The sequence below is a fragment of the Felis catus genome, chromosome F1, assembly GCF_018350175.1.
Source record: "Felis catus isolate Fca126 chromosome F1, F.catus_Fca126_mat1.0, whole genome shotgun sequence".
NCBI lineage: Eukaryota > Metazoa > Chordata > Mammalia > Carnivora > Felidae > Felis > Felis catus.
In genome coordinates, this window is record NC_058384.1 from 3,162,305 (window position 1) to 3,174,041 (window position 11,737).

Here is an 11,737-nt window from a genome sequence, read left to right on the forward strand (position 1 = left end):
ACGGCTGTGGCTTTTTCTGAACTTCCTCTAAATGAAAGTTTACCTGGATGTCCCACAAAAGCTTGGGAGATGGAAAATGTCACCCTCGTCTTGGCCCAGGCTAACGGCTCTGGTAACATTGAAGCATAATGCTTATCACGCAATTGCTTGATTACAATGACTTATGTGCCCGGCACTGCGGTGAGCACTTTCCATGAGTTAACGTGTTTAATACCCAGGAAAATCCTATGAGGCAGGTCGTAGTCTCCCCTTCCTTTAACAAATGAGAAAACTAAGCCACAGAAAGGTCAGGGAATTTCTTAAAGTCCCACAACTGGTAAAATGTGCGGAGCTGGGATGAAACACAAGTCACCTGACTATAGACACCATCTTTCCTTTTTAATTTTATTTTTTTAATTTACATCCAGGTTAGTTAGCATGTAGTACAACAATGATTTCAGGAATAGATTCCTTAATGCCCCTGACCCATTTAGCCCATTCTGCCTCTCACAACCCCTCCCGTAACCCTCTGTTTGTTCTCCGTATTTAAGAGTCTCTTATGCTTTGTCCCCCTCCCTGTTTTTATATGGTTTTTGCTTCCCTTCCCTTGTGTTCATCTGTTCTGTGTCTTAAAGTCCTCATATGACTGAAGTCATATGATATTTGTCTTTCTCTGACTAATTTCGCGTAGCATAATACCCTCCAGTTCCGTCCACGTAGTTGCAAATGGCAAGATTTCATTCTTTTTGATTGCTGAGTAATACTCCATTGTGTGTATATATATATATATATATATATATATATATATATATATATACACCACATCTTCTTTATCCATTCATCCATTGATGGACATTTGGGCTCTTTCCAGACTTTGGCTCTTGTCAATAGTGCTGCTATAAACATTGGGGTGCATGTGCCCCTTTGAAATAGCACACCTGTATCCCTTGGATAAATACTTAGTAGTGCAATTGCTGGGTCGTCATAGGGTAGTTCTATTTTTAATTTTTGAGGAACCTCTGTACTTTTTTCCAGAATGGCTGCACCAGCTTGCATTCCCACCAACAAAGGAAAAGAGATCCTCTTTCTCCACATCCTCACCAACATCTGCTGTTGCCTGAGTTGTTAATGTGAGCCATTCTGACAGGTGTGAGGTGGTATCTCATTGTGGTTTTGATCTGTATTTCCCTGATGATGAGTGATGTTGAGCATTTTTTCATGTGTCGGTTGGCCATCTGGATGTCTTCTTTGGAGAAGTGTCTATTTATGTCTTTTGCCCATTTCTTCACTGGATTATTTTTTTTAACATTTATTTATTATTATTGAGAGACAGAGACAGAGCATGAACATGGGAGGGGCAGAGAGAGGAGGAGACAGAGAATCCGAAGCAGGCTCCAGGCTCTGATCTGTCAGCACAGAGCCCAACACAGGGCCAAAACTCACAAACTGCAAGATCATGACCTGAACCAAAGTCAGATGCCCAACTGACTGAGCCACCCAGGCGCCCCGACACCATCTTTTAACAGAACTGAGGACAAAGATGTTCGCTCTGGGCCTAAACCCGTTTCCTGGGCCCTGGCCCCATCCTTCCTGGTCTAGGGCAGATGCTATATCAGACTCTTTTTTGAGACCTTCTACTCACTGTCCAGTCACCTAAGGACACATCCAAAGGTGAAAGAACATTATCCATGCACCAGATACTGGAAATTCCAGTCTGCTTTACTGAACCCCTGTTCCCAACAGCCTCTACAGTGAAGGGAACCATGGAACATCCCCCCGCCTCCCCCCCCCCCCCACTGTCTCTGCTGCAGTCCTCAGTCTACTCCTTTGTGAACTTTTTACTTCAAAGATTTCCTTGGAGAAATGTTGGGGTTACAGAAAAGGCATCATGTGACTTATCTCAACCTTTCCAGGAATGGATGGACCTCCAATCCCAAGAGACCCCTTGAGTTCTTAAACATTTCTTCACGTTAGATGTTCTTACAACTGATTGTTAAATCTTGTAGATGGCAGTGGGACTCAGTACCAGGTGATAGAGCACCTGCCCGTAACTACACCGTCTAAGGTATGGCGTGTCCTCTCTTTCTAGAAGAAATCTAGAAAGAGATCTTCTAGGAAGATTAAGATCCCACTTTCAAATGGGCAAGAACTCATGTTACCCAAGGCAATGAACTTGGTTTGTTTTCTTCTTTGCATTTCTGAGAAGTATTTTCTTGTTCCACATCTGACTGGAGAGTGTGATCACGTGAGTTGGAAACCCCTTCTCTGTGGGTATGTTGACAGTGCTCAGAAGGTCCCATCAGCAATGGAAACTGTGCAAGGGTCCGGACACTCTAGAAGCAAAAGAGAAGCAATTCACTGTGGAAAATCATAATAATATAGACTTTCTATGTAAAGTCAACTTCCTGAGGCTCTCACACTATACCTCCCTTACTCTGAGATGAACATATCCGAATTAGTTCCAGAAAAAGAGATTTTTCTCATTTTTTAATCACTGCTTTCCAATTAACACTCCTTAGATTCCAAACTCTGCCGTGATCAAGCCGAGCAGTTTCTGCCTATATGGCCGGGGTTTGAGGCTGTGCCTGCCATCCAAGAATCTGACAGCAGCCATGACCACCTTGACTCTCTCCCTGGACCTCGTCTTTCGGTCTCTGGACTCGACCCCCATGTTTGGAAGCTTGCACGCCGAAAGAGCTATCCCCAAATGAGGAAGTCAATGAAAGACCCACGTTCACATTGTCCACTCCTTTCCCATTCCCTGCACCCGTAGGGCTCTTCTCCGAGGTCATATCAACCTATTTAATCAGCTTCCCTAACCTGTATGTTCTTCAGAGAAAAAAAGCAATCCTTCCAATGCTTTATTATTCCTTCATTTCTTTTGGTCAGCCCCCTATGGACGATCCGATCCATGTGGCCCAACGGAGGAGCACACAACTAGCCTTGCCATCAGATGGGATTCTGCATTTGCCTTCTGGTTCTTCTGGAAAATGGTAATTCTTATTTTATTATTCAGTGTGGTTTTTATTGGGAGGTCAGTTCTTCTTGAGGGGCAGTGATCGAGAGATTTGGTGGAAGCTTGCCCATCTTAGGAATCCGGTTGAAAGAAGACCACTCATTCATTACACAACACCAGGGTGGTGAGCCCACTTCTGAACATGGCTGGCCCGATCTGGCCTGTCTCTCCAAGCTCCTAGCAGCCCCTTTACAGAATACCTAAATGTCATGCATGTTGGTCATTCTGGCTACCCAACCTTTAAACAACCTTCCCATTTGGGGGGGAAGGCCAAAGCAGAGAGGAGGTGGGTCTCCTCTCCCTACTTTAGAAGCCAAAGAGGGCAGAGTTTCTATCTTTGCCCCAGCAACTAGGGAACCATCCTGGGCTCGGCCAATCAGAGGCCCCCTCTGGGGACACGATGTGGTGGATTTGTGTCCAGCAGCACGACGATAGGTGTTTGGGGTGACCAAGCCCCAAACCGGTGTCCAGCAATGACAACACCAGTGACAGGATCCTAAGCAGACCATCCTGTGTGAAGACCTTGGCTGTGCCTTGCCTCCCGTGATCTCATTCATTTCCCATCACCTGGCTCTCTAGTCCTCTCACTGATTCTGCAAACTGCACAGTAGTCTTCCGGCAAATTCGCCTCCTGCTCAGGTCAACCAGAAGAGATCTTCATTGGTTACAGCCAAGAATCTCAACTGGCATGCCAACCCTTCCTTCATGGACATGTGACCCTGTAACAACTTAGGATGGTGGGCTCGATGGGGCCGGTTCCTGTTCTCAGGTTGACTCTCCCACCAAGTGCGAACTGTTTAACTTTCTCGCAAATCTGAAGGGGCTGTATATACTCCAAGGACAGACCCCAGAGCCTGGCAGACGAGGGCTATGGGACCCCAAGGACACTGGGAGAAGTAACCGGAAGGAGGAGATGTATCTGTTGGCTTCTCTGCTGACAGGTAGTTGTGTTCATTAAGAACGAATGCAAAGAAACTTGGATATTAATTCTTCTTTGAAAGAGAAAGTTTAGGGGCGCCTGGGTGACTCAGTCAGTTGAGCGTCCGACTCTTGATCTTGGCTCAGGCTGATCTCATGGTTGTGAGATCAGGCTCCACGTCAGGCTCTGCACCGAGCGTGGATCCTGGTTGGGATTGTCTCTCCCTCTCTCTCTGTCCTTCCCCCCTCCCTCAAAAATAAATGAATGAACTTCCAAAAAGAAAGAAGTAAAGTTTACTTTGTTTCTCACCCCCAATACAGAAGTAATTCATGCTCATTGTGGAAGATATGGGCGAGAAGAAAAAAAGAAGAAAAAAACCGCCTCTCCTTCTACCAGCCACCAATAGCCACTGATGAAATTTCGGTGTGTGTCTTTCTAATATGTTTACCATGAAAACCTCTCCGTAGCTACGCTCATCCTGGTCTCTTGCCTGCTAAAATTCTGGAAAGGCCAGGAATATTTCCATTACATGCTGATATCTGTCTCTCGAATATCCCCAGGTGCTAAATAAAAGACAGTAAATACTACCTTTTGGCTGAACGGAGCATTTCCCAAAATGTGTCCCGTGAAACACTGATTCCTTCATTCATTATCAGCTCCTGTAGATATAATACAAAGAAAGGTTTTCTTAAGTTTTTTAAATGTTTATTTATTTTTGAGAGAGAGAAAAACAGAGTGTGAGCGGGGGAGGGGCAGAGAGAGAGGGAGACACAGAATCCGAAGCGGGCTCCAGGCTCCGAGCTGTCAGCACAGAGCCCCACGCGGGGCTCGAACTCACAAACCATGAGATCACCACCTGAGCCCAAGTCGGATGCTCACCCGACTGAGCCACCCAAGCGCCCCTTAAAAGAGTTTTTCTTGATCAGAAAAGTTTGGGAAATACTGAGTTAAAGTTGAACACGTTTCTTTATTGCGTGAACCTTCAGAGCTCTGAACACATCAGAGCACCCTGTGACTCTCAAAGACATTGAGAGCATTGTCCCAGCATCCTGAGCATAGAAATCCCCTTTGAAAATCTTTTTCTCTGGACCAGTGTTCTGGGGAGCGCTGACCCAGAAAACTTAGACCCTAAGATCATTTTACCTTCCTCCCACATCAGCAGTGGATTACCCATTCAGAGTCAGTAGGGGGAAAGGAGAATATATCTCAGATATATAAAAGTGGAATTTGGGGGGCGCCTGGGTGGCGCAGTCGGTTAAGCGTCCGACTTCAGCCAGGTCACGATCTCACGGTCCGGGAGTTCGAGCCCCGCGTCGGGCTCTGGGCTGATGGCTGGGAGGCTGGAGCCTGTTTCCGATTCTGTGTCTCCCTCCCTCTCTGCCCCTCCCCCGTTCATGCTCTGTCTCTCTCTGTCCCAAAAATAAATAAACGTTGAAAAAAAAATTAAAAAAAAAAAAATAAAAGTGGAATTTGGAAAATAAATAGCAGGACGGGGCCTAGGAACTAATCGTTCCTTTGCTGATTTATTTACCTGTAAGGACGTGTCCAAGGGAACGAGGTTTACAGACAAGCGTCACAATTCATGCCCGAGAGCCCGAAGACCAGAGCCACGCTGCATTCTAAGCGAGCGATCTCATCTGGAGAAATGTTGCTGCGTAAATGACTTTATCCACGTTTAGGTAGAAAATCCAATTAACTTACTAGAAGCCTGCATTACCAGACGAAGGAGATTAACTTCCTGTTACTCAGTATCATTTTAGTACTCCCCCCCTCCCCTAAAAAAGGACAGTTCCATATGACCAAAAAGAATTTTTTTTTTTAAATAACGCTCACTAGGACAAAGGAGGAAACAGAAACACACAGAAGTACGAGAAAAGCAGGACATCCTCACTGGAACACAGCTCGGTGGACAGGAGAACCTTCGGGCAGAAATCCTGTGCCTGCCCCGTCCCTTTCCCAGCCGTACTCATGTCTGCTCAGACTCCACGTGGAATCTGCCAGAGCATCTGGGGGTTCGGCCTCAGAAGAGGAATGCAAACACGGCTTCTTCCATTAAGCCAACGAGTCTGAATGCCCATTGGACAGATGCAGAAACTGAGGAGAACAAGAAGTTTTAAAAAAAGCTTTAAAAAGCTTAAAAGCGGGCGATGTCTCCTAACACACACTCTGTGTACCACCTTGGGGTCCGCCCTGTGAACTTGCTTTGTGCCAAAAACCCGGCTGCGAGACCCCCGTGATGCTCCTGAGCTCGGCGTCTGTCTTTTGGGGGACAAACCTAAGTGTTTAGGAAAGTCTGGGAATTACCAGGGTTCAAAAGTACCTTCTTTCTGTGAAGGAGCCCCTAGGATATGCTGGAGAAGCTTCCGGATTTTCAGCCGGAGATCTTCCCCCTGCTTCTGTTTCCGCAGACCCCCGTCCCTGAGCCGGACAGGGAGAGCTCCGGGCGGCCCTCCGGAGGGAAGTGGAATCTGAGAAAGTCCAAGCTGGAAGGGACCTTAAATGATCATCGTGGCGAGCCCAACCCCCTCCATTTACAGATCCAAACACACGGAGCCCGGAACCCACCAGAATTCGAGAGTGAATGTGCTCCCCCCGCCCTTCTTCTATTTGTGTGCGATTTTCCCATGGCAGCCGGCCAAAGCATCTACATCAGTAATGTCTGGGGGATTTACGAGGCCACGCGATCCGCCGGGTTTCTACGCAGACCTAAACAGGAAACCCACACAAGGAAATGCTCTTTGTGTTGGCAGGCCGAATTCCCAGGATGCTTTCGCCTGAGTGGCCTGGCTGGGACGAAACAAGGGCTTGGCCCAACAAACGCCCTTAGATCTGGTGGCAGGGGTGCCCTCCCCACCCCACCCCCACCTCGGCCACCCGCCCCCCCACCCCCAGGCCTGTGCTCATTTAATGAGAACAGGATTTGCCTCTCTCGGACCTCGACTTAGGGTTGCTCCAAGGTCGGGGTGCCTGGGTGGCCCAGTCGGTTAAGCGTCCGACTTCGGCTCGGGCCACGATCTCGCGGTTCGTGAGTTCGAGCCCCGCGTCGGGCTCTGTGCTGACGGCTCGGGGCCCGGAGCCTGCTTCGGATTCTGTGTCTCCCTCTCTCTGCTCCTCCCCGGCTCACACTCTGTCTCTCTCACAAAAATACATAAAAACATTAAAAAAAAAAAAAAAAAAAAAGGTGGCTCCCAGGTCTTGATGCTGAATAGGGGTCCGTCGCTCCCGAGACACCCACTCTCTGTTGAGTTCAAGGCTTTGCTTGTCCTCACCTGCGTGAAATCAGTTAACCTGGGGAAGTCAGGCGTCCCGCTCACGCCCATCCTAGTCTTTCTGCCTGTTGCTTTTTGTCCCAGAAGATGCCTTAGGGCCAAAAAATTACTGGCATTTCCCAGCCAAGGGACAGCCAGATGCCTCTGGGTCCCTCTGAGTCATCACGTGTGTCACCCGGCTCTGTCCTCCTTTGCTGCACCCCCAGCCCAGAGTCCTGCCACATCTCGACTCCCCACATCGTCGGTCCGTCTGCCCTCGTGTCTAGCCATTCCGGCCCACGGTGGCGTTTTTAATTCTTTTCATCTCCCCACGGGCGATTCAAAACTTAAGAGACTTGCTCGGGGCTGGACAGGAAGGAAGCGTGTAGCTGGTTCGCAGAACAGAACAGTGGTGCTGGCGACCTGTTCCCCTCCTCAGGCGTCCCCTCGGGCTGACACCAAAAATAGACTCTGTTCTCTTTGGTTGCCCCCCACGTCCCCCCGGGGAAAGAAGACACAGGCTTCTGGGGAGCCCGCACTATTATGGGGACTGACTGTCTTTGAGGAATTCCCAGATGTTGGGAGAGGATGAAGTGTCATTTCCTCTAACAAATAGTCTGGGCATCTGTGCATTTCCTTCTGAGCCAGCTTTTTAGGAGAACGTGATGTGGTGATGACGAAGGACAAATCACTCGGGCTTCCACTCTCGGGTACTGGTGGCGGGGGGGGGGGGAGCTCGCCAAACCCTTTGGTTCCAATTCTCCATTAAGAAACTGTTTGTGGGGGCGCCTGAGTGACTCAGTTGGTTAAGCACGCGACTCTTGGTTTCAGTCCAGGTCATGATCTCACAGTTCACAGCTTCGAGCCCCGCATAGGGCTCTGCACTGACAGCACGAAGCCTGCTTGGGATTCTCTCTCTCTCCCCCTCTCTCTGCTTCTCTCCAGCTCAAGCTCTCCCTCAATGTAAATAAACATAAAAAAATAATTTAAAAAAAAAAAGAAAAGAAAATGCATAGGTGACACCACAAGGGGACAGCACAGGTAGTGGTTAAAGGCAAGGGCTCTAGACACAAGATAAAGGCGCTAAGGGAAACGCACAAGGAACCAAGAATGCTGGGAGGAGAGTTGGAGTAATGAAATTGTCCATCCATCCCCCACATCAGTGGTCTCTGTGGTGGACAGGCATAGGCCGCCTTACTGGGAAACTTGTCCCCCACACGGCCAGCCCTACTGAGTCTGAAACTCTGGGGATGAAGCACCCTCTTCTGAGCCTTCCAGCTCGTTCTGACGGACCCTTGAGAATCCCTGACGCGTCTAGATGCGCATTAGGGGTTGCTCAGAAGGCAGGAGAGAAAAGATGGTTACCCAAGAAAATGCTTCAGCAACGCTGCAGAGGTGAGATTTATAGGTGAGGCTATCTTGGAAAGAAAAGGATCCCAGAACTAGAAATGAAGTGACTGCAAAGAAAATAAAGAGGGGCGCCTGGGGGGCTCAGTCGGTTAAACGTCTGACTTTGGCTCTCACCGTTCCCGAGTTCAAGCCCCGCGTTGGGCTCTGTGCTGACAGCTCAGGGCCTGGAGCCTGTTTCAGATTCTGTGTCTCCCTCTGGCGCTCTGTCCCTTCCCCGCTTATGCTCAGTCTCTGTCTCTCAAAAATAATAAAGTAAACATTAAAAAAAGAAAAAGTTAAAGATCTAACCGTCCCTTGTTGCTTATACTGGACCAATTTGTAGCCCTTCTAGAATATGGTTTAATGGCTAAAAGTATATTCATAGAATACTTTTCAGTTTAAAATTCTTCTAGTGTTTATTTATTTATTTTTGAGAGAGAGAGAGAGAGAGAGAGAGAGAGAGAGAGAGACAGAGCACGAGCAGGGGAGGAGCAGAGAGAGAGAGGGAGACACAGAATCCGAAGCAGGCTCCAGGCTCTGAGCTGTCAGCACAGAGCCCGACGCGGGGCTCGAACCCTCAGACCGCGAGATCATGACCTGAGCCGAACCGGCTGAACCACCCAGGCACCCCATAATATTTTTCAGTTTACATAAAATGTACAATGTGGGCCCAATTATGTAAAATGTATGTGGATATCCATTGATACGTAGGGAAAATGTTAGAAAATTACCCATCAAAACGTTAACAGTGATCATTTTCCGGTGATGGATTCTGGATCCTTTTTATTTTATCCCGTAAGCTTTTCTGTGTATGCCCCCAACTTTCCCATAATAAATACGTATTTTTATAACCAAACCTTTTTTTTTTTTTTCTCCCAATAAAGCAACGAGCTTGTTGGGTCAAAACAGTCCTTTAGACAAATCTGCACGGCCCTCTGCAGAGGCTAGCTCTCCAAGAATTTATGTCACACGATAATCAGCACCACCTGTTACGCTGGTGCTAAAACGGGGCCTGAAGAACAACATAAAAAGAGACTGTGAAACTCATCAGCTCCAGTTCAAACCCGAGCAGCAGGGAGAGCCCACCCGAGGCACCTGCCGCTCCCGCCTCCGGGCGCCTGGGAGTGCGGATCCCGGTGCTGGGTGGTTCTCAGCATGGGGGGGGTGGGTGGGAGGGGAGGGGGGTGGCGTTGCCCCTCTCTGCCCGGGGCTTTGTTCACAAGCCGGGTGCCTCTCAGTTTTGACACCCCAGATTTCCAAGCGGGGATAAGCTTGGGGCAAACACAGAACAAAACAAAAACACAGAAAGAGCCCTTAAAAGCCTAGAAAGGAAGAAAGGACAATGGAACGTGATGTAAGGGCCGCTGAACAGCCAGTGACTCAGCGCTTCTGTGCCATCAACACCAGCTGCAGCCCCGGGGTGGCCGAGGTGGCAGCTCACAGAAGAGCCACACACACACACACACACACACACACACACACACACACTGTGCAAACACCCCACTGCCTGGAGCGAAGCACAAACTCCAGCCTGTGCTGCAGACATCTCTGCGGCCGCCGCCCTGGCAGAATGTTTAAGGACGGTCCCCGTTACTTCGGCTTCCTATTAATACCTTTTATCACGACTCTTTCCCTAAGGAGCTGGACACGTGTCTCGGGGGGCAGATTCCCCAAACGGGAGCCGGTGTCTGCCTGCGAGGAGGGCTGTGTCTCACTCTGCCTCTGAAACGTCACGGGATGAAATTTGGTTAGTGGGGAAGATTGCCCTCTCTCTTCCACCCCCCCACCGTTGGCCTCTCGGGGAGGCTGGGCTGGGAGGGGGGACGAGGGAGGGTGTGTGCTCAGTCCTCACCCTTTGTGAGTCCCGGGAAGGGGCCGCAAGAGGACTCGCACAGACTCAGGATGGGAGTGGGATCTGTCCCAGGGAATTTTGACTCGGGCGATAACTCTGTCTGGAAGTGCATCATCTTATTAAAAGTTGCATTTTTAAGCCAGGCCTTCACCACGGTTCAGAGTGGGTTGAAGGAACCCCTCCCACGGCTGGGGCTGGTCCCCACTCCCGCCAGACGCCTGGGCTGCCACGGGGCCCGCCCCGCGGAACTCAGCACAGTGGGCTGGTCCCCACCGCTCCCGTTAACCACCGAATCCCCGGTCCACCAGCTCCCCTCTTCTTGTCCCTCTTCTTGTCCCCTGCTGCTCCTTCAACATGGATTCCCCAGGGGAAGCTCTTTCCTGCCCTCACGTGAAAACCCGCATGAGTTCCAGAAAGTCTCTGCTCCCTCCGAGGTATGAGATCATTCCACGGATGGACGTTCGGATCACAACACACAGTCTTGTTTCAGAAACTGGGTGTCTGGGCCAAGTATCCAGCATGTCAACGTTGTAATAGTCACCCCAAAGTGGGGCTTCCCAGCACTTCCTGAGCCCAGGGCGCCCGGAAGGAGCAGAGGTCAGCGATGGCAGGCTCTTAACAGGCCCTCTAAGGACGTGCGTGGCGAGACATTTGAAGGGACTCTCCCTCCTGGGTCTGTCTGTTTGCTTGTTTTTGTCTCATTTAGGCTCCCGATGCCATCCTCGGGCTGTGGGCTGCTCTCCCCACACAGAACCTCCCTCCTACGTTTCCCTCATCCCCTCACCTCTCAGGCCAACCGTTGGACCGAATTTAGAATGTCTCCCGGCCTGCCGTCTCCCTCCTGGGCCCACGCAGGCTGGACCCTGCGCTCCGTGGGGTGCACGTCTTTCTCAAATGCAGCCCCTACTTTTTCTCTGCCTCTTCCCACCGCCAAGGCCACTGGAGCTTTCTCAGCAGGTCCCCAGATGCAGGTGTCCGAGTAGATCTTCTCTCGCAAGATGTGATGATAAGGAGCTAATAGCCCGCCCCAGGGAGGGCGGTACAATCGTAACTTTCCTCCCAAAGCCCCCTCTCCTTTTTCTTGATCCTTCTATAGCCCTTCATGGAGGAAGGTTTTCAGGGGCTGTGAAAACCAGTTTCCGGATATTTCCTTTGAGGGTCTGCCTATGGTCTGTGTGACAATCCACCTGCTTCCAGCGAATATAGTATTCAGCCAGCACCTGTGTGAACACCTACAAGTTGTCCTGTACAGAATGGGAATAATACGATGTGCCCCGCTAAGCCTGCCAGTCTGAGTACATGGCCCTTAGACGAAAGCGGTGTTGACCTCCACC

General features: G+C 49.7%; 1 long non-coding RNA gene across 2 annotated transcripts; it reads right to left on the reverse strand.

Annotated features, from left to right (window-relative positions):
- Positions 1-1,374: 1,374 nt before the first annotated feature.
- On the reverse strand, positions 1,375-6,742 carry LOC102900418. 2 transcript variants are annotated; one of them, XR_442205.5, is made up of 5 exons: positions 6,235-6,742; positions 5,806-6,008; positions 5,446-5,551; positions 4,503-4,573; positions 1,375-2,312 (listed from the first exon to the last, which is right to left on the reverse strand). It is a non-coding gene; the product is annotated as an uncharacterized LOC102900418 (long non-coding RNA). The 2 variants fall into 2 exon arrangements; XR_442204.5 differs by having other exon boundaries at positions 5,776-6,008; positions 6,235-6,741.
- Between the last annotated feature and the right edge of the window lie 4,995 nt (positions 6,743-11,737).